Source organism: Pteropus alecto, unplaced genomic scaffold, assembly GCF_000325575.1.
Source record: "Pteropus alecto unplaced genomic scaffold, ASM32557v1 scaffold3, whole genome shotgun sequence".
Lineage (NCBI taxonomy): Eukaryota > Metazoa > Chordata > Mammalia > Chiroptera > Pteropodidae > Pteropus > Pteropus alecto.
Genome location: NW_006442484.1, coordinates 35,699,725 through 35,726,684, shown reverse-complemented (window position 1 = coordinate 35,726,684; position 26,960 = coordinate 35,699,725). Strand labels below are relative to the sequence as shown.

General features: G+C 32.6%; 1 protein-coding gene and 1 pseudogene across 1 annotated transcript in view; one reads left to right on the top strand and one right to left on the bottom strand.

Annotated features, from left to right (window-relative positions):
* KCNH7 (potassium voltage-gated channel subfamily H member 7) overlaps nt 1-26,960 on the top strand; it is a 404,901-nt gene that overhangs the window by 148,538 nt on the left and 229,403 nt on the right. The window lies entirely within an intron of this gene.
* LOC112470808 lies at nt 18,622-18,739 on the bottom strand (annotated as a pseudogene).

The window sequence follows — 26,960 nt, the reverse complement described above, 5'->3', positions numbered from 1 at the left end:
CTTGAAATATATATATATATATATGCAGTTGATTTTTATATTAATTTGTATCCAGCAAACTTTCTAAACCTTTATTGATGCTAAAACAGTATCTTTTTGATTTTCTTTGTGTACAAGTATATCTGCAAGTTCTTCCTTTCCAATTTTTTTTGCCATCAACGAATTTTCCTTGCCCTACTGTGAGGGTTAAGTAGCACTTTTTAATGTTAACTAGAAATGATGATAGTGGACATTGTTTTCTTCTTCCCAATCTTAAAATAAGCAATATTTCATTTTTGCTCTTGAAATATCTCAGCAGAATTTGTGAATTTTATTACATTATGTTTTAAAAATACATTTGGTTTTCTGTTGCTATACATCATATTTTTATATTCTGTTTAATAATTTATCACACAACTTAGAAGAGAAATTTAAAGTTAACACAAATAAAAAAAATGTAATATCCAACATACAGTACTCAATATGTGAGTATTAGCTAATACTAGTATTTCTATCTTTTTCCTTTTATTAACATCATTCATGTCTATTGTGCTTTCATTAATTCTTGTGTGATGCTAAATTTATTAATTTAACAAAATCCTTTATGGTCATTATTTTTCTTCTCTAAATACTATGTTAATTTTATGACACTCAGTTTTGAATATTTTTATTAGTCATTTCTAAGTATTTTCCAAGTTCCATTATTTTTTTTTTTCATTTTTGAACCATGATTTATATCTACAAGTCAGTTTCTAGAATTTTCAAATATATGAAAATCTTCAAATCGTCTCCTTAATAATTGTTCAGGGAATCATATGGTGATCTGAAAATGTGGTGTACATAACCTTCACCTCTTGAAATTTGCTGAAGCTTACTCTATACCTACTGTACACCACAAAATGCACACATTTTGTAAATATCCGTGGATGCTTCAGAGAGATGTGTGCAATGTTTTATATATTTCATGAAATTAAATGTTATCTGTATTGGTTAAATGTATTGTCTTCTTAATAATTTTGTCTGCTTGATGTATTAATACTATGTGTTAAAATCTCCTGCAATGGTGAAAAATTGATCAAATTTTTCTTGTAGTTCTGTCAATCTTTGTTTTGTTTGTTGAGGTTTATGTTAACAGCATAACATTAGTTACATATAATTTTTTTCTTAGAGTTCTATAAATTTCTGCTCTATGTTTATTGGGCTATGTTATTACTTACATATATGTTTCTAATTGGCTAGCAAATAAAATTTTTAAACATGTGTATTGATTATTTTTATCTCATATTTTTAAATTTGGTTTTGTATATTAATGCTTTATTGTTTGTGATGATATAACTCTGTTAGTTTTCTTTTGGTTGGTTTTTCTTGGTTTATCATTTTTATCTTTTTAATTTCATTTATACTTTAATTTGTAATCAGCCTGCCAATCTTGTCTTTAAGCTTAAATTTATGATGATTGCTATTAAACTCAACAATATTCTATTTCTTTTACATTATTTTATGCTTTTTAAATTTTTCTACATTTTTGGTTGACTTTTCTCCTTTTTGTGTTTTTAAATTAGCTTTTTGTCTTATTTCAATTTTTACATTAGTTTTCAGAACTAATTATTTACTGGTTATCTTAGAAAATGTAACATGAATTCATAATTTGATGAAATATATATCAAATCAACATCTCACCCGCATCCTGATATTTAAAAGCTAATTTAGCCTTAATTTATATGTTATTATTTTTCAGGAATTTAGTTTTATTGTTTTACCCCATGAATTATTGTTTATACAGTTGATGTTTATGACTGCATTCTTTTTCTAATAATTCTTTCTTGCATTGTAGTCATTCTTCCTGGGGTCATTTTCTCTTCTTTCATAGCACTGATTTAGATATTATTTTAATATGGGATATCTCAGCCTCAATAATATTGACATATGTGACCAAATAATTCTTTGTTGTGGAGAGCTGTCCTGTACAATATGCTCCAGACATACCAGATATTCTTGCTGAGGGATGAGACACAAAGAAGAGAATAAAAAATTACTCAAAGTTGGGAACCACTGCTTTGGAAATGTCTGTGATATTAAACTCTAAATTTTCTAAAGGATTTTTTACTTTGCCTGTGCTTTTGAAAGAGCTAATTGTATACTGTTGTGCATGCAATTCTAGACTGAGGGCTATTTTCTCTTAGCAATTTAAAGATACATTCCATAAACTTTTGGTTTGTATCCCTGCTTTTGAAATTATTGTTATTCCTTTGAAAACACTGTGGTTTAGCTGTGTTGGCTTTGGTGTCTATATTTTATCTATGATGTATCTAGGTGTAGGTTTCTTTTTATTTACTCTACATTAAATTAATTTTGATTTTTTTTTTAGTCTAAATAGTCACATCTTTCAATGCTTCTAGAAAATTCCCCAAGCATTATCTGTTTAATTATTTCCTACTCATTTTTTCTCTGTTATCTTCTATTATCCAACTGAATATATATTACAACTTTTCACTCTATCTTCTATAATTCTTAATCTCTTTTTCAGACTTTAAATCTGTCTGGCTCTCTAGGCTACTTTCTAGTTATCATTTTTTATATTCATATTCTAATGTTTTTTTAAAAATTATCTTTAACTATCCTAATCTGCTGTTTAACACATCTATTAAGTTTTTACTTGCAAATATTACATTTTTAATTTCTATAAGACTTTTTAAAAAATATATCGCCATTTTTAAGGTTTCCAGATCTTCATATGTACTTATGATTCTGTCTTTCCTTTTTAAGTACAGTAGATATAGTTTTTTCATAATTTTTGTCTGATAATTCTAATACTTATATCTGAAAATGTAAATTTTCTATCAGTTTTTTCTTAGTGCCTCTCATTCATGATACCCTATTCTTATGTGTATCTTGTGATTTTTATCATGTGCTTATAGTCAATAGAACTTCATCTGTGAGAACACCATGAGGCACTGGTGGAAGATTTATATTCTTTTCCAAAGAGAAATATTTCCTGCTTGTGTCAAATAGTGGGGTAAACTACAAACATTGAACCACTTTAATGCTGTACTTGGCATTTTGCAGATGACTCAGATAACTACATCAGGGATGGTTTCTGATTCTGAACCCTGAAGAAAATTCTCCGCTCCCCACACCAAAGATAGCAAGTTTAAGGCAAGATTCTTTACTGTTGAGTAGAATTTGCTTCTACTTTTTGCTTAGGTTTTCCTGGACTACAGTCCTTTGAGGTTCTGCATTCCATCTTGTCAGATTTTCAAAGTTTAGTAAAGTTTAGACTTTATCTCTGGTTCATCATACACTTAGCAAATGTTAAAACTTAACCCCACTATCAACAAGGATTGGTAGATGCCTTCAGGTACCTGTTTGCTTCAGATAATAGTTACCCTCTGGATTCTCACTTTTTCTTATTTTGGCCTTCTAGTACTTATATTGCTTTCTTGACAGCTCAGCAATAAAATTAAATATTTTTAACAGCATAATGAAAAACAGACATTAATCAGAGGGTTTTTCTGATATATGCTGAAAAAAGAGTCAATTTTTATTTTATTTTTAGATAATAGTTTGTAAATAAACACAAGCCTAACAATGCTGCCTACTTGATTCATTCGCTAAATATTTATTGAGCATGTACAACATTCTAATCACTCTTTTAAGCACTAAAGATATAATGTGAGTAAGACAGAATCCATTTCGTCAAGTAAATTGTTTCTTTTAATGAGAGAACAAAGGTAGTTAACACAAAATTAATACATATAAAGAACAACTTTGGACGCCAATGAGTACCATGAAGGAAACTAAGTTGGATGATATGATAGAGTTATCTGAAACAAGGTGCTTGATTTATTTAAGGATTGAGACCAGTCACTCTGAGGAAATAAAATATTAGTTGGGCCTAAATTACGAGAACTAGATACTCATTGAAAGGTAAATGGTGTTCCAAGCAGAAAGAATAACAATTACAAAGGTCCCAAGATGCCAATTAGCTTGAGTGTTTGAGGAAAAGAAGATGGCCAGTGTAACTAAATACAGAAAATGAGTTAAGTAGAGAGAGTAAGTTCAAAGATAAAAGTACATGACAAATAATTAAATAGGTAGGCTGTGGCAAGAGATTTGGATAATAAGTGGAATATGAAACCATTGGAGAGTTTTATGCATGGGAGTGACAGGAGCTGATTAACAGGGCTATCACAATCAATGAATTTAAGAGTGTGTAGCTATTGGAGTGATGACAAAATCTAGCTATGGTTCAGCCAAAAGAATCTGGTGGCTGTGTTGGAGATGAATGGAGAAGTGAAACATGATGGGATTAACCTGAAAGTCAGAGGGCATGGCAGTAACTAAAGACCAAAGTAGAGAAGAGATCATTGTTTTCAAGAACTAGAAGAACTAAGAGGCCTGGTTGGGATGGATCTTTTTGATAGTGGAAATCTCCAGGAACGTTGGAGAAAAAGTCAGGAGCTAGTTGCTGACATCATCAGTAAATGATGTAAAATGACAAGGAGGTTAGTAGATGACAATAAAAAGGAGAAGTAGAGGATGGTAGTTTGATGATGTGCTTTGAAGAAGTTGAGGTTTTTGAAGAAAGAAGTACTGAAGACAGGAAGCAGCGGTGGAGGGAAAAGAGGACCTCCACTGTATTTACAGGCCCTAAGGTGCATGAGGTGTGGGAGCAAAGGGAGAAAAAAACAACTGGATTTATATGAACACAGCAGGAAAACAATATCCTCAGGAAAGAGTGAGGTTTAACTAAGAGTAAGAAGGTTATAAAAAACTATAGAAGAGTTAGAAGAAGGAGAGATGTGTGCTTTGGATGCAAGGAGACTTCTGAAAGGTGCCGTTGAATAGTTTAGGAAGGTATATTTGGGGAGGAAAGGACAGGATTTATTAGGGATTTTACAGAACATTTGGAAGATTTGAGAAATGATCATGAATAAGATGTGAGAGAATCTGAGCAGGTTGGGCTTCTGATGCTGTTGGAGGTGAATGGAAGTGTGAAGCATAATGACATTAGTGCTAGAAATTGGAAGACACAACAGTGATTGAAATCCAAGGGGTAGCTCACCTTCCTATTTGATTTGAGTCTGGTCATCCCGTAGAGCACAGTCAATGGAAGAGCTTAGGTGGCTTATCCTAAACTCATTCCAAGCAGTAATTTCTGTGAAAGGAAATAATGGTATAGTTCTTGTCTTTTTTAAAAAAAATCTACACTAAAATAAAGATAAAACTATTAAAATGAAAAATGTTCTTTCCTGCACCTTTTATAGACCATAATGTTATATGTATGCCATGCTTTGAGGAATATAGATTTCCACATACCCTATCATATTTATGACAGTTTTGAGGCAGCCAATTCCATGAGATTAGGCAGAGTAAGGAGGCTAATTAAAGTTAAAGAGGAGTATGTAAAGAAGTGAAGAAGACTGCCTGTATCTTACATTTTAATTAAATCGGAATAAAGGAAATTAATCAGAGATGGGATTCAAGTAGCAAAACACTTGAATCTTAAATCATTGGATAATAAAAAGTAGAGAAAGAAACTTATAAAAGATTTTCTTAGTAACAACTCTAAAATGAATTGCTTCCAAGATAAAATAGTAGGTTTAGAGATGACTCCCTTTTTCTAGTTTATAACAGTTTCAATGAGCGTTGGGAATATTTTTCTTTCATCAGTATTTTAGACAGATATTAGAAAACAGATTACATTTTAAAACTGGTGAATTCAGATTTCCCGAAATTTTACTTTATTTAGGGCTGGTCAAACATAACTTTTCACCAAAAGACATGAATAATAAATGTAATAGTGAGCCATATTTAAAATTTTGTCTTTATTATTAAAATCTAAATGAGCTTAAAAGTTCTTAACTGTACATAAACTCTTTCTAATTTGAGTGTAAAGCAAACACTTTACTGTAACTTTGACTTTATTTAATATGCCTATAATAAAAATAAGAATTTTGTTTGTTTGATTTTAACATTTAAAGGAGATGAGAAAATGAAAAATACAATTATAATTTGCCAAGACTTGTGTGACCTAAGAGTTTTTCAACGCTAATTTAAATTAATTATGTTTTTTATAGAGCTTAAAGAAAGAGTGAGGAATTTAGGAGATTGGAATAGATATCAAAATTGTAAGCAAAACCCAAAAGACTTTTTTCATTTTTTTATAATGCTTTTCTAGCAATAGAAGTACACTTTCAAAGGTAATTATTGCTAATGAAAAATATGAGTTGAGTGTGACCTGAAAAAATTAAGTGGAGAAAGATCTGGAGAACAAATTGGGCAAGCTCTTTATGTTTTGTCCATAACCAAGAGTAATATTTAAAAAATTTAACACCTGCAAATCTGAACTGGTCATAGCTGGGGCCCTACTGTGACAAGCTTCAATCTCTTAGTTTCTGGGTGTCTTTTTAGAGGGGCTAGGAAACTGGATCATCCAGAAGAAGATCATTTAGGGAATTTAAAGCTGAATATTTTTGGATTGATAAATCCCTTTAGTTTTCAATATCTAACAATTGGTGCATATATTCTGCTTTATATTGGCTGGCTGAAAAACAATATTGTCCATTATATAAAAAAGGTGCTATTTAATGTATACAAAATAAATATATACCATATATAATAATATGTTATGTGGATGATTATATGGATGCTATTTATTGTATATGGAATAACTAATAGCCTACACGAGCTCCAATTTATTATCTGTAAGTCTGTGGTACATCAATTATTTTTTTCCTCTGTGTCTCATTCTTTTCACCAAGCATCATGAGGCAGTGGGGTACAGTGTGAAAGGCATACATTTAGAATTAGACTTGGATTCACATCCCAATTCCACTATAAACTGTTATTTTTAGCAAATCATTTAACCTCTTCATCATTTGAGAACTTCGTCTTCTGTGAGATAAAGCTCATGAAGAAAAGAATAGAAGACATCTAGCATAGTATCTGGTGCATGGCAGTTACCCAGTAAATGGTAACTATTGCTACTAACTTGAGAATTAGAAGGAGACTGTAAAGCAGATTTCTTTCACCTGGAGTTTATCTATGATTGGGCTTTAGGCCTTAATTGCCTAAAATGGCAAATAAAACAGGACTGAACAGGGACTCATAACTTTAAACAGGGTAACCGATGTGGAGAATTGCAGAAAAAGGAGAGACAATAGCATTAATATGGTCTTGAAGAGAAGGTTGAGTTAGCAAAAATGAATAGATGAGGCAGATAGAATTAGTAAAGCCAGACAGAAAACATTGCAGCTTTGCAATGTATATGGTCTGCAGTAAGGGTGGTGATTCCTAGGAAGCTATTATATTTCAAATTGCTTCCGTTTTACCTATTCTTGTTACTTAAAACCATTTACATAGTTCAGTTTACTGTATTGTGTGTTTTACATTGATATTTATAACCTATTTTGAGATATTAAAGCCATTCATTAGTTATAGTATCAAATTGTCTGATGTTTGTTATCAGCAACTTATATTAGGTTTTGATGAAGCTTATTCAGAGAACTCTTCTCTACACAGGTTAAATGTTTGATTTGCATTTCAATTTCTATTCTCTCTGACAGTTGACCAGTTGATTCTCTTGAACATTTTTAGAGTGGGCATAAAAGTTATTGATGGTTTTCTAGAAGAGCAAACAAATCAGTTCTCTATTAAAAAGGAGAACTTAGTGAAAATAAATGTTATGTTACTTTGAAAGAAAATTAAATTGAAAGAGAAATTCTATTTGAATTTATTGTTATTAGTAAATCATAAAAAATTGTCATCAAAACATAATAGGATAAGACTAAATATGAATAGAAAACAGAAATTTTGATGAAACCATAGCAAGCCAAATGTAAATGTAAATTCTTCCCCAAATATAAAATAAAGCTATATAAGGAATCTTAGAATCTTAGAGAATATACTCTCTGAAAATGCATATTTGACAAACATCTACTGTGTGTTTACTGTGTCAAGCACAGAGCTTATAGGAATCATATCTTAACTTCATGATAACTCATTGACTGATTTTACAGATGCATAAATGACAGCTCTGAAGGTCGTGACTTGCCTAAAGCTACCCAACCACAAGTACTATTTACTAAGTACTACCATATCCTGGTACTTTTCATGTACTGTCTTTAATCCTCATAACCACAATATAAGAGAAACCTTATTGTTATTATTGATATTTACAAATGACGACTAAGGTCAAGACAAGTTAAATAACTCAGTTATAGAGATCGAAGGGTGTTATAGAAGAATCCGTGTCTCAAGCTCAATGCTCTCTCTGTTTTGTCATATTTATTCATTTACTTCTTCTCAGAACAAATATTTATTGTATACCTAATATTTGCCAGGCATTTTGTTAAATGTTGTGCATACAATCATGATAAACAAAACAGTCATGGTCTTGTTCTAATGGAATTTATAGGCTATTATAGGAAACAGATTTTAAACAAGCAAGCAAACAAGGACTATAAAAAAAAGAGAACAGTTTATTGAGAGTAAAGAAAGGAGATGATCAGAGAGGACCTCCATAACAATCAGCTGTGAAGAGAGAAATTATGTTCCAGCCAGATGGAAGAACATGTGCTAGTATATCAAGTATCCAATGTCAATTTATTTGAAAACTTACTTACTTGAGAATATGGAAAAATAAATATAAATGCTTTAAAAAATGGGAAGTTTTGTACAAGAATCACTTTTTCTAACACTGTTCTGTGATAGCTGTCTAGCACTTTTAGAGATGACACATGCTCTCCAAATTGCCCTAGTCCTTCTCAAAATGTTTCTCATTTTTCTCATCTGCAGTCATTTGAATTTGCAACCCTTAAACTTGATTATTATCACTAGTTTTTAGTATTTATTTTAAGCTGAATCTAGCCAAACAATCCGCTGCATTTTTTCTATTTTTATATCCTCTTTTGATGCTCCATAACGAACATCCCACATGCTTACCCATTAATCCAATCTGCTCATTTACTGCTTTGCTTCCATATCACCAAACATGCTTACCAAAATACGGTGTCCTACTATAGACTTGGACAGTCTCAGAGAAATGGAAAGGAGAAGGAATGATTTGTAGCCCTTATGCTCGTCTTTTCTTCCTCATCATTATTATTACTAAAGCAAAGTAATGCCTTGTATACATTCAGTCTATAATCACTTTTCTCATAAAAAAATGATATATATGAATGCAAAGGAAGCCAAGGAAAAGAGCAACAACAGAACTGGATTCAAGAGCCCCACTTCTGAATGCTCACTCTTCACATGCTGAGTTTTCTAAATATATATACACATACACATGTGCACACACACACACTCTATGTTGTGTTCTGTATAGACTATTTTATTGTCTATATAGACTTTATATAGAGTTTTTATTAAAAGATTGACACAAAGATTACTTAAAAACTGAATCGGTAGATTTTTTGTTTGAGTTTCTGTTTCTCCAGAGAAATTTGTCAGAAACAAAAATAGGAATAATTTTAAACTTTCTAGAGTATGTTAACAAAAACTAAAACTAAACTATCCACACAGGTTTTTTTTTTTTTTTTAATTCTAAGAAGGTATATTTAAATATATTAGAGTCTCATATTTTAAGAACCATATATACAGTACAATTGAATCATTTTTGAAGGACTTGCCACATAGTTATTTTAAGTGATTGTAGATATGCATAGTTCTATCTCTTTCTATGTGTTATATTGTTCTTTATGCCAAATGCTTGATCAAGAAATTGTTTCTATTAGGAGATACATATAATTCCTATTATTATCATTATTAAAGACAAACATTTTTTGAGAACTATGTGTCAGGCTCCATGCTAAGAATTTATATATAATATTTGTATAATAATCACGACAACCCTATGAACTAGGTATCATTAGCCTCATATTACAAATGAAGCTTTAGATTATCTAAGATTTCATAGCAAATAGATGGCAGAAGTGGGATTATAACAATATATTGATTCCTTAAGACTTTGAATCCTGGTACTCTAAAAATATTAAATTCCATCAATAACTCCTATTGAGTTTAACAGGGGACCAGTGTAAATATATAAAGAGCAGGCACATGTATTTAGGTTACATAGCTTTACTAGGTCCAGCATGCTACATTCTAAACCCAGAGCTTTAGGCATTGCACTTGCCTGAAATCTATTAAAATAAGGTTAATATCTATGATATTGGCATCCGCTTGTCTCTTAAGTCTCAGTTTCTTTCAAGTGAAATGAAATTATAATTGGGTTTTTGTGAGAATTAAATGAGATAAAATAAGCCTTTGGCACACAGGAATCAGTGGTACCTACAGCTACATTAATTCCAAAGGCACAATGAAAGGTACTACTTGGATCCAGATTCCTTGATGCCTATTTTTCTTCAAATAGTCTATATTTTAAGAGACTTAAAACAATGTGTTTTGGTATAGAGAAAATCAACTTTTGACAAATGGTTGTTGTTATGAAAGTACCAAAATTGAAACATTTATAAAATACCTACAATGCACTAGACCAGTGGTCCCCAAACTTTTTGGCACCAGGGACCGGTGCTCCTATGAACATCTAATGCTTGATGATCTGAAGTGGAGCTGAGATGGTGATGCTAGCACTGGGAGCGGCTGCAAATACAAATGAAGCTTTGCTCGCCTACAGCTCACCTCTTGCTGTGTGGCCCACTTCCTAACAGGCCACGGACTGGTACAGGTCCATGGTCCTGCGGGTTGGGGAATCCCTAGACTAGACCTTACACAAGGTATTTTACTCAAAAAATTGTATTTAATCCTCATCTCATTCCTGTTAAATGGTATTATTATTATTATTTCCATTTTGAGGACAGAAAGTTGAAGACTTAGAAATTTGAGTTTTCCTCAGGAGTACACCACTAAGGTCTGGTTTTGACCCCACTCAGATTGTAAAGCCTTGGCTCTTATCGCTACATCAAAACTTAAAATTCACCCCTTTTGAGTGTTTCTAATTAAAACTGGAGATAACTGAGGTGTGTTAGGGAACAAAACATTTTATTTTGCTTAAGATTATGTAAAAAAAAATTCACTAAGCTATTTCTCTCCCACATTTTGTAGGTTTTCATATTTCAGAATTGATTTGAACATACAGAAAAAAAAGTCTGTGGTTTAGCTTTTAATAAATGAAAGAGTCAGTATGCATTTGGGCAATGCTATTCCTCCAAAAAAGTTTCAAAAACTTAGCAGTCCTTCTTTGGTATGAAAGCATGCACTTTTTTCAAAATAATAAGTGATTATTTATATATTTTTAATATACTGTCTTTGAATGCAATATATGGTATGGTTTTTTTCAGAATTTAGGGGAAGAAGGGTATGACTTTGGTTATATATATACCTACTTGCTAACTGACAGTCTCAGTTGAGTTTTCCCAGGCTACTCTATTCACTCATTCATTGAATATTGATGAGGGCTTCCTGCATTCCAGGTATATGCTAAGGGAAAGTTCTAGTGCAGCTGAGAATCTAGTAAGGGATATAGGCATTACATAAATAATCACATTGAATAGATGAAAATTGGCAACAGAGATCAGTTCCATAATGGAAAGATAGACGGTGCTGTGAGAGTACTTGACAGGAGAATTTAACATTTTGAGGAAGATTGGAGAAGGCTTTGCTGAAGAAGTGGCATTTGACCTTGGTCTTATGAATGAATAAAAGTTGATTGAATGAAGAAGAGAGTTCCCCTTATGTTAGCAACGTATGCCAAAGTTTTTTGTTAAATTCCTTCACACTGAATAGATACCATATATTGCAACATAACCCTCAAGAATACAACTGAGGTTCTGAATTATGAAAAAGAACCACTATAGAATTATAAATAAATAACTTAAGTCATAAAAAAGTCTTTGTTTCATAAATATCTTGGCACACAAAAAAAGAATATTTGTTTTTACCATGCTATCATAGAAACAATTATGAAGCATTTCCTTTGACATTTAAGGCAACTATTCTATATGCTTTCAAATTATGGAGAAATGTGCACAAGTTTTAGCCATGTGGAATTAAAAACCTCACAAATAATCGTAATGAGACAGGAATTGTGCTAAGCTTTAGAGATTCAAAGAAATATAAGATAATGCCACTGAGTTCTTAGATCCCATAATCAAACCAAAGATCCCTAAGAGCAATGAGTAAAATATCATATGATTATGCTGAGGGTCAAACTCTTTAGCTTATTTAGATGGAAGAACATAAGTGTGGGAGCAATTACTTTTTCCTTTACTCTTCACTGCATTGTTTGGCTTTATCTAAAGGCCCAATAAATTAGGAATAAATTATTTTATATGAGTAAACATATATTCAAGTAACCTAGTGTCATTAACATAAAGATATATTGTTATTGCTATTTAATAGTATAGATGAATGTAAATATAGCTATGTTTAATTGTGCTATTATGACCCAACAAAGACATATAACAGAATCTGTTTTCATTTGAAGTTAATATTCTCAGTTGCAAATAACCTCTGAAAATTCTACCTTCTCTCCATCTGTCTGTCTGTCTGTCTGTCTCTCTCCCTCTCTCATGGTACGAGTATTCAATAGCAACGCATCATGAAATAAGACTTTCAGTGCAGAACTGGGAAATTAAGACCCAGGATTTGTTCTCAGGTTCTGCTATTGTTTCATTGAGTTCTCATGAGGAATCACCTCATGTGCCAGTGCCAAGAACAGGAAAACACTTGCTGTACTACTATGCACAGGCAATGTGACTTCTCAGGAGAGAGTTAATATTTAAATGACTTCAAAATAATAAGTAAATATTTAAAAATCCATTGAAGGCAAAATAGTATTAGACATTTGTTATTATGAACCTAGAGGTAAAAATCACTTTCAAGTTATTCTGGCGTACTTTTGTTCTCTGACAGTTTACCATTTGTGTACAGTTGAGCTTTGCTTGAAACAAAAAGCCTTGTGACATAATTATTCAGATATAATCTCTAAGAAATCTTTAGTATACAAAAAAAAGGGGGCTTTGGTGCTTTTTATTTCAAAATCCACTCATGCATAACAAAGAACATGCTCTTCCTCTGAGAAGGTTTTTGTCTGAATGGGTTAAGAAGCAAACACTCAGGTGAATTTAATAATTGATAGTGGAAATAGAGTCTTAATGAAATTTCCACCTTCCTGAAACATGAACTCTGTATTTATTACTTTTTATTATCATCTAATACTGATGTGTCCAGTTACCTGACACAGCCTAGCTGAAACTCCTATTAGCAATATAAAGTATCTGAATTGAAACGTTTTTTCAAGCACTAATCTCTCTCCATTAATCTCAGATAAAACCATATAAACACTGGCAAAGAGAAAATTCTCATGCTAGAAATATATGTTCTTTCTCAACACATTATAATTTAAATGTTTTTGTTTTTCATTTTCAGACATTGGATACTATTAATGGTAATATTATTTTATTGAAACAGATAATGTATTCTTGCAGGTGCTCTGTGAAGTGATCTGAATTCAAAACGACCACCTTGAAAGTGGTTAAATTAACACTTTTATTAAATCAAATTAAAAAATAATCACTCATAGAATCGTAACATTTGGAAATGATCCTCAGATATTAGAGCCACTCCCATTTCTACACTTTTTATTTTACAAATCTGAAGATACTAAAGCCCAGAAAGAACTGAACTTCAATTGCCTAATGTTCTAGAATCACCAAATCAGATTATAAAAAATGAGTAGTGTCCTTAGCTGCCAATCATCCCAAAGAAATAACAATCTAACATGACAAATTATCATCTGCTATATGCTGGAATTCTGCCAAGGATAGGGAACTCTAAATTGCTCCCAAATTGTGCATTCCATTTTGAATAATGCTATTTGTAACTTCTATTTATTGGTTTCTATTTTGCCCACTGGAATCACACTAATTCTTTTCTCTCTTCCACAACCATCTTTCAACTCTGATTGCGGCACTCGTGACCCTTTGGGAATCATCTCTCGTGCCCATTCTTAATACTTTCCCCCATTCCTCTTATAAATTTTCCTTCAAGTTTTAAATCTTTTTCTCTGAGGATTTTATTCTATCAATTTCCCTTCCAAAATGTGATATCAAGAATGGAAGACGATAATAATCTGATTTCGATCTTACTAGACACTTCAAAGTTCAGTGTGACTACTAAAATTTATATTATCACAAGTATATTAATTGTATAAAAAAATTATGATGCTATAATTATATGATCTGATTTTAGTGTTATTTATAGCATTTCTTTTTTTATTTTTTTTATTTTTTAATTACAGTTGGCATATATTATATTAGTTCCAGGTGAACAATATAGTGTTTAGACATTTATATAACTTACAAAGTGATCACCTTGATAAATCTAGTACCCATCTGATACCATACACAGTTATTACATTATTATTGACTATATTCCTTATGCTATACTTTAATCCCCATGATTATTTTGTAATATCAATTTGTACTCCTTAATCCCTTCCCCTTTTTACCCAACCTTCAACCCCCTTCCCATCTGGCAAACATCAAAATGTTCTCTGTATCTATGAGTTTGTTTCTGTTTTATTTGTTTGTTTATTTTGTTCTTTAGATTCTACATATAAGAGAAATCATATGACATTTGTCTTTCTCTGTCTAATTTACTTCACTCAGCACAGTATCTTCTAGGTCCATCCATGTTGTTATAGATGGTAAGATGTCATTCGTTTTTATCACTGAATAATATTCCATTGTATATATGTACTACTTCTTCTTTATCCATTCATCCATTGATGGACTCCTAGGTTGCCTCCATATCTTGGCTATTGTAAATAATGCTGCAATAACATATGGATTCACATGTCCTTTTGAAGTAATGTTTTGTGTTTCTTTGTATAATATGCAGAGGTGGGATTACTAGGACCGTTTTTTTTTGATCACTTCATATAACCTTTGTTTTAAAGTCTATTTTGTCTGGTATAAATATTGCTATCCCAGATTTTCATTTGTTTGTTTATATTTTTATGAAATATCTTTTTCCATCCCTTTACTTTCAGTCTGTGTGTATATTTCAATCTGAAGTGTCTGTGGTAGGCAGCATATGTAAGGGTCTTGTTTTCTTATCCGTTCAGCCACACTATCTTTTGATTAAAACATTTAATTCATTTACATTTAAAGTGGTTGTTGATGATATATACTTATTGCCATTTTATTATTCATATTTTTAATATTTTTTCCTCTTCTTAATGAAGTCTTTCTAATATTTCTTATAATACTGGTTTGGTGTTGATGAACTCTTTTAGCTTTTTCTTGTCTGGGAAGCTCTTACCCTGTCCTTCAAATCTAAATGATAGCTTTGCTGGTAAAGTAATTTTGATTGTAGGTCCTTACTTTTCATCACTTTGAATATTTCATGCCAATCCCTTCTGGCCTGAAAAGTTTCTGTTGAGAAATCAACTGACAGTCTTATGGGAGCTCCCTTGTAGGTAACTAATTTTTTTCTCTTGCTACTTTTAAGATTCCCTCTTTGTCTTTAACCTTCGGCATTTTAATTATGATGTATCTTGATGAGGGCCTCTTTGGATTAATCTTGTTTGGGACTCTGCATTTCCTGAGCTTGTATGTCTATTTCCTTTACCAGATTAGGGAAGTTTTTTTGTCATTATTTCTTATAGATTTTCAATTCCTTGCTCTCTCCTTCTGGTACTGCTATGATGGGAATGTTGGTATGCTTGATGTTGACCCAGAGGCCCCTTAAACTATTCCCATTTTGTTAATTTTTTTTTTATTGCTGTTCTGAGTGGGTGTTTTCTGATACCTTATCCTCTAAATCTCTGATTTGATCCTCTGCTTGATCTAATCTACTGTTGATTCCCTCTAATGTATTCTTCATTTTAGTCATTGTATTCCTCAATTCTGATTTTCTTTTTATGTTTTCTATCTCCATTTTTATGTTTTTTATCTCTTCGTTAAAGTTTTCACTAAGTTTATCTATTCTTCCCCTAAGTTTATTGAGCATCCTTGTAACCGGCGTCTGGTAGATTGCTTGTCTCCATTTCGTTTAGTTCTTTTTCTGAATCTTTGCTCAGTTCTTTCATTGGGACATGTTTCTTTCTCTCCCCATTTTGACTGCCTCTCTGTTTTTGTTTTTATGTAATAGATAGGGCTGCTATGTCTCTTGTTCTTAGTAGAGTGTCCTTAGGTAGTAAGTGTCCTACTCAGTAGTGCAGTCTCCCTGGTCACCTGAGCTGGGAGTTTCAGGTGTGTCCTTCTATGGGTCTGTGTGCCCTCTTATATTTGAGCTCTGGTTGCTGTCTGCATGTCAACAGGAGGAAATGGCTACAGCAGAAGTGCTGTTGTGCAGGGGCTGAGCCTATGGAGCAGGATTTACTTAGCATTTCTCTGGTGCCTGCCCAATCTGCCCTTTGCATGTGTTCTTCTTGGATGCAGTCCTAGGTGGTACTATGGCTCAAAGCTAGCCACTGTGTGTGCTAGCCCCAGGGCCTTCTCCTGGGAGGGGTCCCACCACAGGCCAAGTTCAGCTGCAGCTTAAGCCCTGCCAAGGGCCACCTGACATAAACCACCAAACATTCCCTAGATGGGTACTACCTACACTGGGTTTGGAGGTGCCCTGAGAGGCCAAACCTCAAACCAAGGCCAGCTGCCACTAGTGCCAGGCTTGAGGCTGCTCAGCAAGAGGTACTGGGCAATCTAAGACCAGATGCTGTTTATGTGGGTTTTGTGAACCTTTGAGAGACTTTAGGAAATCCCATTGCATGAACCAAGACAGGCTGTTTGTATTGAAAAGCCACTGGAAATGGCTTGGGTGGGCCCACAAGTTGGGCGGGGTGGGGTCTCAGGGAATCATCAGGGTAGAGTGACCAGTGTTAGCCAGGTTGATGGAGACAGATATATCTGCCACCTGAGTCTGCATGCTGGGTGGGTGGAGGGCTCGACAAAGTTGCTCCTAGTATGTCCCTGGTACCTTTTGAGCTGCTGCCCTGATGCTGGAGCTTAGAGTGAGTGAATCCATCAGCAAGTAAGTCCACTCACAGGCCCTTTAAGAGGAACGCCTGGGACTCCAGCAGCTCTCTATCTCACTCAGCCACAATCTCTGTTAGTTTTCACCGCCAGGAGTTGTGGAAACTTTTCTTCCTAGCACTGGAACCCTGGGCTGGGGAGCTTGTTCCGGGGCTGAGATTCCTCACTTTTCTGGGGTACCTCTGCAGCTGAGATATCCTTCCCAATTTTTAACTGCTACACATAGGTGTTTTACCAGCCTGCTCAGCCTCTTTACCCCTCCTACCAGTCTTGAGGTGGCTTCTTCTGCATGTCCTTAGTTGTAGGACTTCTGTTCAGCTAGACTTCAGACAATTCTCAGACGATGGTTTTTCCATAGTTTAGTTGTAATTTTGATGTGGTTGTGAGAGGAAGCAAGCACAGTGTTTACCTACTCTGCCATCTTGACAGAAAATTCATTTTGTAGAATTTCTTTAAAGCTGATCTCAGATATTCTAAATTCTGATTATTAATGATAATATCTACATTGTAAGAACATTTATAAAATTCATTTATTATATTTTTTTCTGGGCATTTGAGACATTTGCAATGAGCTATAAAGGATAAATTTAGGAACAGCAACCAATTAACTACTTTAAGAATTGTAGTACTTTAATATAATTGAAATCATTCTATAGCAAGGAATAAAGTAGCAATTATGCAATTTCCTCAGTCCAGGAAAACAGAGCCCTTGTGAGGGCCAGATTATTGAAGCTTCCTTCCTAATAAGTAGGTCAGACATTAGCTGGAAGCATCTTGAAGCCTGTTAAGCATTCATTAACTTTATGTGAAAACACTGCTGCTATAAGGAAACCATACATTTTTAAAGAAGATGCCAATACTTATTAGCAGATTATTTACAAATGACTACTCTTTCCTCATCAAGGACTTTTTTAATGCTAATAAATACATTAATTAAGTACTTACTTTATGTCAGGCGCCATGCTGTCCTTTTCATGTATTATCTCTTCTATTTCTTATAATGTTTTGAATTATATATTATTATTAAACCCATTTCACAAATGAGGAAAAATAAAGTGTATAGAAAATAATTTGCTATTAGTGACAAAGAGAGGACATGAACTAGTTATGCCTGACACCCAATCTCTTAAACACTTTATATCATCCATTTGTTACTTAATTACTTAATTAATTAAAATAAACTTGTCCATTAGTGTTTACAAGGCTCAAAGATGTCAATATAACTAGTAAGTGCTGGGTTTTAAATTAACATGCAAGGATTCTGAACTTCTGATCCCAGGACCAATGGCTGTTTTGATGCTGCTATGGCAAATTTAAAACCCCAGAGTTCTAAACTACATATCACATGTAGCTCTATTTGGACTTTACATTTCAGAATTCAGAAAAACCAAGAAATTGTTTGATCTCTCTCTATTTCTCTTCTCTCCCATAACTTATGTTAAAAATCTAAGTTTCCCATTGCAATATTTCTAATGGCAGAGAACAGTGAAAATATATCTTTGTAATGTAATTGATAAAAGTCCCTTACATAAGCTATGCATTTCTTGGAAGTTTTGTTTTCAACTTAATGCAATTTAAATTAATGTGAATTTTATACTTTACTGCATCATATTATTTCTATGTTCTTTTTTTTTTTTAATGCCTACAGTACCTGATATTCGTAGGTGGTCTCCCATCCAAGTACTAACCAGGCCCTTCCCTGCTGAGCTTCCGAGATCAGATGGGATTGATACGCTCAGGGTGACGTGGCCATAGACTTTATGTGTTCTTTTAATCAATTTTTTAATCAAAATAGAAGCCTCGGAAAGAAGCACCATGCAACTTCTTTTGCCCTAGTTACTGTCATGTAACTATAGGACTTGCATACCTCAGTTTGAGAATGAGGGTGGTAAGATGTTCATATAAAATTTATTAATTTGTTTTTTACATGTTCATTCATTTAAAAAATGCTTATTAAGTACCTACACTATGGAAAGATGATATAGACAGGATATAGAGTTAAATAATACCTACTATCTGTCCAAGAAAATCTCAAAATCAAGCAGGGAAGACAGCCTAGCAAATAATTATAATATTTACTGACCCTCTAATAATAAATATTGCAGTGAGTCTTATAGTTATTAATAAAATAGTAATACATTCTCTTCATCTAGCTTTGTTTTAAAAACTAATATGGACCATTTCTAGGCAGCGAATGAGTATTGATGCCACAGATAGAAATGCTATATCTTAATTCCTCTCTTACTTAGATTCTCTTTGGGTTTTTGTTCTGAGTGTATCTCCTATAAGCATCTTTACACAGCGGGGTAGATATCTGAGACAGCAAGCCAAATCAAATCTTTCTGTCATTACAGAATTTTATATATTTACTAAATGTGTACAACGCTAGGTTCCAACATATTTTACTTGTAACATTATTTTCCATATTATAGCTTTCCATATCGATTAGAATTTGTTATTGACAGCCAGTATTTGTATCTGATCAATATTAAGGAGTCTCACTGTTCTCATGAACTAGCTTACTGCATCTTCAGTATTTTCATCTATCTTCACCATCCTGTCATGAGGTTTCAGGGTCATTTTATATTTCAATTGCTTCTAATATATTGTTAGCATACTTTATGTGATTTCTCAAAGTTCTTTCAAATGATTCAGCTATTTTTATACTTTTAAAACTATTAACTAGGATTTACATCTTCTCAAAAGCATACAAAATCATTAAATAATTATTTACAAATACAGATATTTCTTACAGTTATACAATATTACATTCAAAATATGCAAAACGTATTAATAGTAGATACTGAATTATTGGCTTAGTTTTAGCAACATTGTATAAAAAAATGTGAAGTATGCATAGAGATTTCAAAAACACTCGTCTCGACCTGTCACTTACTAACATTTATAAATTAATAGTTATGATATTCAAATGGTTGCTGTTAATTGTTCCTTGACACGAATAACATGTGAAAACCATATCCTGCCAAAGCCCAGAGAAACATGCTTAAGCATTTCATACGTAGAGAAAAACAAAGCAATGTGAAATAACAGCTTAATAAAATTATGGGCAACCTATTGAAGAAATTTAAAATAAGACTTTTTTTCCCTACCCAGAAGAATTTGGGTAGGTTTCATGGAGAAGATGGCATTTAAACTGGACCTAATGCAGGGGTCAGTAAACTTTTCCTGAAAAGGGTTAGTTAGTAAATATTTAAGGCTCTGTAGGCCAAGAGGCAAAATCAAAGATATTATAGATACTTATATGACCATTTAAAATGCAGCTATTTAAAATGTAATGTCCAGCTTGTGGACTGGACAAAAAATACATTTGGCTGTAGGCAGTAGTTTATTGATCCCTGACTTAAAGTATGACTGAGAATTTTAAGTTATGAATTGGAGAGAAAGCATGTTCTAGGCTGAGAAAAAGCATAAGCAAAAGCATAAAGATGTGTGTGTTTTGAATGTGAATAGGTGTAAGAGGAAGTAGCAATAAAGTTGGAAATATATTAGACTAGATCTCTGTGGACTTAACATGATGTGTTAAAGTTTAGTTAATGGGAAAAATGCAAGTTTATAATAGATAATTTATTAGTAGCACTTAGTATGGGCTAATAATATACTATCTGGAGTTTGACTCCAGATCTTATATTTTAAACTGTATTATTTACCACTCGTTATAAACATCATTGATTCAGCACTTGTTTATTTAATGTCTACTACAAGTTAACGAAGAGTATGTCAAGATATATAACACAGTTCTTGTTCCTTAGGAGCTTATCATCTTATGTACCATAAACCGTGGGAAAGGATATCGATATGAAGAATTTGTACATTGTAGCAACACAAATTTAGGAATGACCCCTCATAGGTTTAAAAAGAAAATCATCATAGTGTGAAAGCCTTATATGTAATAAGAGTTACGTTTTACTGTATGCATTATGTATAAATATGCCCCAAATTACACACACGTGCACACACACACAAATACATGCACACACTTGTCAGAGTCCCAGAGAGAGTTAAGGAGACTGGAACTAAGTCAGGAAGCTGTAATTCTCTCAGTAGATTGGGCCAGGACCTACTTAACTAATTCACACAATGCCATGTGCATCAAATAGACACATAGACTGAGGTTCTCCATCTTTTTCACTTGGGACCAGCAGCCTCTTGACTCTGAAAAGCCACGATTGAAGCCCCTCTGTATTTAATGATGCATGTTTTGTTGTATACATTGAGCTGACAAAATTAATCCTTGTCTACCTTCACCATACCGCATGCATAGTTTTTATAAAACCCCTAAAAGTTTCATGGTATTTAGAAACTATTCATTTATGTCTTTCTAGATTTAGAGGAGTAAATAACTGTCATTGGCTCATTAACATGCAAAGAGATGTGCCATACAAGAAGTTCAAATTCTCTCATTGGGCATAATGTAATAAATGTCCCAGGAAAATATATATTCTCTAGGTATTACCAGAAACTCCTAGTGTGACCTCATTTGGGAGGACAGAAGACTGAAAGCAAGGAATACTGTTATACATTCCACCCATGTTCAATGCATAATAAAAGCATACAAATTGACTTAGCCTCTTTTGCATGGGAAACCACTCTCTAGGAGACTAGGTGAGAAATGTGCATGGCTACAGCCTCATAAAATCTTGACATAGTTTTCTAAGATTTCACACATCTGAAAAGAGCAATGTCTTCTTTAAGTTTAGCAGTCAAAGAGATAATATGCAGCACATGCTCCTTAAAATTGCAAATGACCTCAACCACAGGGAGTTATTCCCCTGTTCCATGGTGGAATCAAACAAACAAACAAACAAACAAACAAAATACAGATTATAAAAATGGTTTACTAACTATAACTCAATCAAACAGAGGCAATACATAGTAATGCCATAGAGATTCTTATTAAAATAAATCTTCTGAAACATAGATTGGTTTGCTAAAACAGAGCAGAAATATTTTACTAAGCGTAGAGACCACAAGTTAAATATGATTAGGCAAAGTGGTAATGATTTTTAGAAATTAAAATATACATATAAGAAGTAATTTGTTTTTCTAAGATTGTTATTTTTTAGGGTCAAGAAAGAAATTACAGTGAAATAGATAACTATATTTGCAGTATTTGAGCTTTAGTAATGCAACGCACTGAGTGAAGCAACACATTTTTAGCATTTGCTGTAAAGATGTTTCAAAGTTTTCAAAGAAAAATTAAGATAATAAAAGAAGAAATAGGACCCTAAGGAAAGCAGTTCATGTCGGTTCATTTAGAAATCCAAAGCAAAGTGGTTCCTTCTTCTGGGTACATAACACATTAACACACACAAAAAGTAATTTGTTCTAAATTATGACTTTGCTTAAATGTAAGTAATTATTGAATGAATGCCCATTTATTATAGAGATATTGATAGATTAAATCCTGTATTTGTGCTTTGGATAAACCCTAATATTGGTTTGATTTCAAACCATTGAACTGCCTTTTAGGTCATACTCAGGCAAGATAGCTTAGCTCACCATTTTGATGAGAAAATTCTGGATATATTGTCATAAAAACCAAGGGAACTTTCTGGCTGAAAAAAGAATAGAACCAATGTATAAAGTTACCGGATATTGTTCTGGAATCATTAGTCATTGTTAATGATTTTATTTACATGGACAACTTTAATAATTAAAAAAAAAAAAAAAATTTTAACATATGAAAAGGATACACCATTACCAATTTCATCTCATATAAAATGACTTCTTATTTGGTAAGGTTTCCTTTTGGAGCAAAAGACCATTTGTTAACACCGAGTTAGTCATGGTAAGTAGCTTAGATGCCTTGCATTTTTTCAAGCCTGTTTTCCTGAAGTTACCTAAAGGAACTTTAGACAGATTAGTGGGGAGAAAGAGATGCAGACAAAGAAAAAAAAAACATACAGTAAAAAAGTAGTAAGCAGAAAGAGAGCAGTATGGTGATGACTTCAAGCTCATAAACTCAGGAACCACACTATCTGCCCACAGAACTATTTAGAACTTTTCATTATTATGTCTCCCTAATCCTCTGAGAGCCAGAGCCACTATTTTTAAAGGTCCAGACAAATCTTATCAAATAGTTTGTCAATCTGCTTTGTTACTCATTTTTCTATAAATAATTAAATTTATTTTATTGTTTTCCATATGTAAATAAATTTTAACTATAAAATCTCACATATATTTTTTTGTAAAATTTACACCAATATTTAAGATGTAATTAAGGTGAAAAAATATATTCTGGGACTTTTTTTTCAATTAAGCTCTGATAAATTATTCAGTGCAGTGTCTAAAAATTAATATTCTGAATGATCATCAATTAGGGATGCTCTGAGCCAGCCGGCTGCCCTGATTGATACAATAAATTTGGAAGGTAAGCTGGTTTAGCGTTATTTGATAAAAATCACCATTAAAACACTGGGAAGGCAGTTCTTAGAGTCATTAAAAATTTCAAAGGAAGAAATTCCAATAACTCGGGGGTTTCTGTCAATAATAGCTAGGGCTGTGTACAGTTTCAAGTTTTAACTGAATAAATATTTTTTTCTTTCATTGCACTCACAAAGTATTTTTTTTAATTCTCAAACCATAACCATTCTTTCATCTGACACTTTCCTAGATGCCCATAATTTGCTTTGCCTTGTTAAATTGTTTCAGCATAACAGTAAACACATATTGAAATCTCTGGTGCGTTGTTATACAGTGCTTTTCCAGTGATTTAGTGCTACTCCAGCCTCCTGCTTATTTACTCTCCATTCTATGAGAACAGCAAGAAAACAGTTGCGTGCTGTTGTGAATATTAAGTTAAGCAAGTATCACCACAGCCCTAAAGCACATCTGTGGATCCCAGCAAACACGTATAGGTGGTCTAGGTGTTTCTGCTGCCATGTTCCTACCAGGCACCAGAGTGTAATGCAAATTGAAAGAAGCATTCTGGCAGTAGAATGATCCTTCTATAATATTTCAAATATTGACAGTAATACACCCCTTCAAGAACCCACAATGTACGTTGTGCCTTTTCTTGAGAAAGCACTGTAAATAGCTAAGTTGGAAATCTTTCAGTTAATAACATAATTCGAAAATATATATTGTATGCCTACTGTACATAAGACATTGCAAAGGGTCATAATTAATACACAGACAAGATTCAGAGACAAGACTTACCTATAAGGGCCTTAAAATGTATTTGTTAAAAAACTCATATGCAAAAGAAAATTCAATAGAATAAAAATCAAATGATAAGATAATAATGCAAAAGATACTGTGTTCTAGCTCTATGTTTTACATACAGGGGTAGTCAATATATCTTAATTGCTATGATTAATATACTAGCTCAGTTGTGTGTACAAATGAGTGCTTTTAGAGTCTAGACAAGAGCCATCACTGTGGAGTGACTATTCAGAAAACTTTAACAGGTTTGTTATAAGGATGGGTAGGGCTTGAGGCAGTGATTTAATCAAGGCACCGCCCTCTCTTCCCCTATACTTAATAGCTACCTATTGACACTTATTGCGTTCAAGAGTATTTAGTTCCACTTGAAAGATGTACTCTGCATGGCCACATCATTGTCCTTCTTTATGAGGAAATAAAAGAAAATGACCACATGGGCTTCACTGAAACTGAAATGGTTAAAAAATACATTTAAGGAGTTCCAATTATTAAACTTATCTAGATATTCCAGACTTTCTGATATTTTTTCTGTCATATTTTTAATTTTTTTTTATTCTGAGGTAATTATAAGAAATAAAGTTATAAGAAATAATACAAAGAGATTTCATATAACCTTTCTCTAATTTCCTCCAATGGTAACATCTTGCAAAACTGTAGTATATTAACCAGGATATTATCATTAGTAGAGTCAAGATAGAAAATATTTCCATCACAACTAAAATCTCTTAGGCTGGCCTTATGATCACTTCTACTTCCCTCTTTTCCCAATACTTCCTTTTATCCCTGACAACCTCTCTTCTCCATTTTTATAATATTGTCATTTCAATAATGTTGTATAAGTAGAATAATACAGTATATTTCCTTTTGGTATTAACGTTTTTTACTCAGCATAATTTCCTGGGCATTTATCCAGGGCTGTGCATGTATTGATAGTTCTTTTATTGCTGACTAGTATTCCATGGTACGGATGTACCACAGTTTGTCACACCATTCTCCTCCTGATTTGGCTATGAATAAAGCTACTATAAATATTCATGTATAGGCTTTGTGTTAGCATAAGTCTTCATTTCTCTGCAATAAATTCCCAGGAGCGCAATTACTTTATCAATGGTAGTTGCATGTTTGTATTTTAAGAAACTGTCAAACTACTTTACAGAGTGGCTATATCATTTTACATTCCCACCAACAATGTATGAGTGATTCAGTTTCTCTAAATCCTCACTAGCATTTGGTTTTGTCAGTATGTTTTATTTTAGCCATTTTAATAGATGTATAGTGATATTATTGTGGTTTTAACTTATATTTCCCTAATGATCAATAAGATTGAGCATATTTTCATGTGATTAGTTATCATCAGTATATCTTCTTCAGTGAAGTGTCTCTTCATGTCTTTTTTCTGTTTTCTAATTCAAACGTTCATTTCTTTTACTGTCGATCTGTGAGAGTTCTTTAAATATAGTAGATACGAGTCCTTTGTTGGTCATGTTTTAAAAATATTTTCTCCTACTTCATAGCTTCTCTTTTTATTAAAGGTTTTTAGTTTTTAATGAAGACTAAATATCAATTTTTTCTTTTGAAGGGTCATGATCGTGGTGTCAAATCTAAGAACTCTTTGCCTAGCCTAAGATCTTAAAGATTTTCTTTGATTTTTTTCTAACATTTTGTGCTTAAGCCTTATATTTTAGACTTAAGATACATTGCAAATTAATTTTTGTATAAAATGCAAGATTTAGATTGAGATTTTTTGTTTGCTTGTTTGGTTTGTTGGTTTTTTGCTTATAGATGGGATGTCCAATTACTCCAGCTCCATTGGTTGAAAATGTTACCTTTCCTCTACTGAATTACTTCTGTACTTTTGTGAAAAAAATATTTAAGGCATAATCGTGTGGGTCTATTTCTGGGTTCCCTGTTCTGTTGATTTATTCATTTGTGCCTCCACTAATATCGTACATCATTACATAACTATTCTATTTTCTTTGCCCTTTTATTTAAATTTTTCAAAATTTTGTTTATATTTACTTAAAAATCTTGCTAGGATTTTACTAAGAATTGTGTTAAACATATATACTAATTTGGAGAGAATTGAAATCTTTACTATTAAGTCTTCAATCCATACATATTTAGGTCTCTCCATTTATTTATAAATATTTGTAAATTTGTATAAATATATAATTATAGTTATAGTTATAAATCTTCTTTGGTTTCTTTTGTCAGCATGGTGTAGTTTCCAGCATACAATTTCTATACATGTTAGATTTATGTTTACACTTAAGTATTTCATTTGGGGGTGAGGGCGATAGGAAATGGCATTGTATTTTTAATTTTGTTTGTTGTTAGTATATAAATGTATAATTAATTTTTGTATGTTTATCTTGTAATTTATGATATTTCTGAACTCACTTATCAGTTGAAGGGGTTTTTTTGCAGGTCCCTTGGGATTTTCTATGTAGACAATTATGTCATCTACTAATAGAGATAGTTTTATTTTTTGCTTTCCAACATGGATGACTTTTATTACCTTTTCTTGCCTTATCGCACTGGCTAGAATTTCCAGCATTATGTTAAATAACGATTGTGTGAGTGCACATTTTTGCCTTGTTCCTGATCTTAGAGGGAAATTGCTCAGTCTTTTAGACTCTCTGATATATAGATCTTAGCATTATGGTTAGCTTTTATTTCAGTTTTTTTTTATGTTTGTTTATTTATTTTCCTTAAAGGTCAAGTAAAAGCCATAATGAAAGATCTTGAAATGTAGTGCTTGCATTCATGCTCTTTGAGATCGGAGAACTAGGT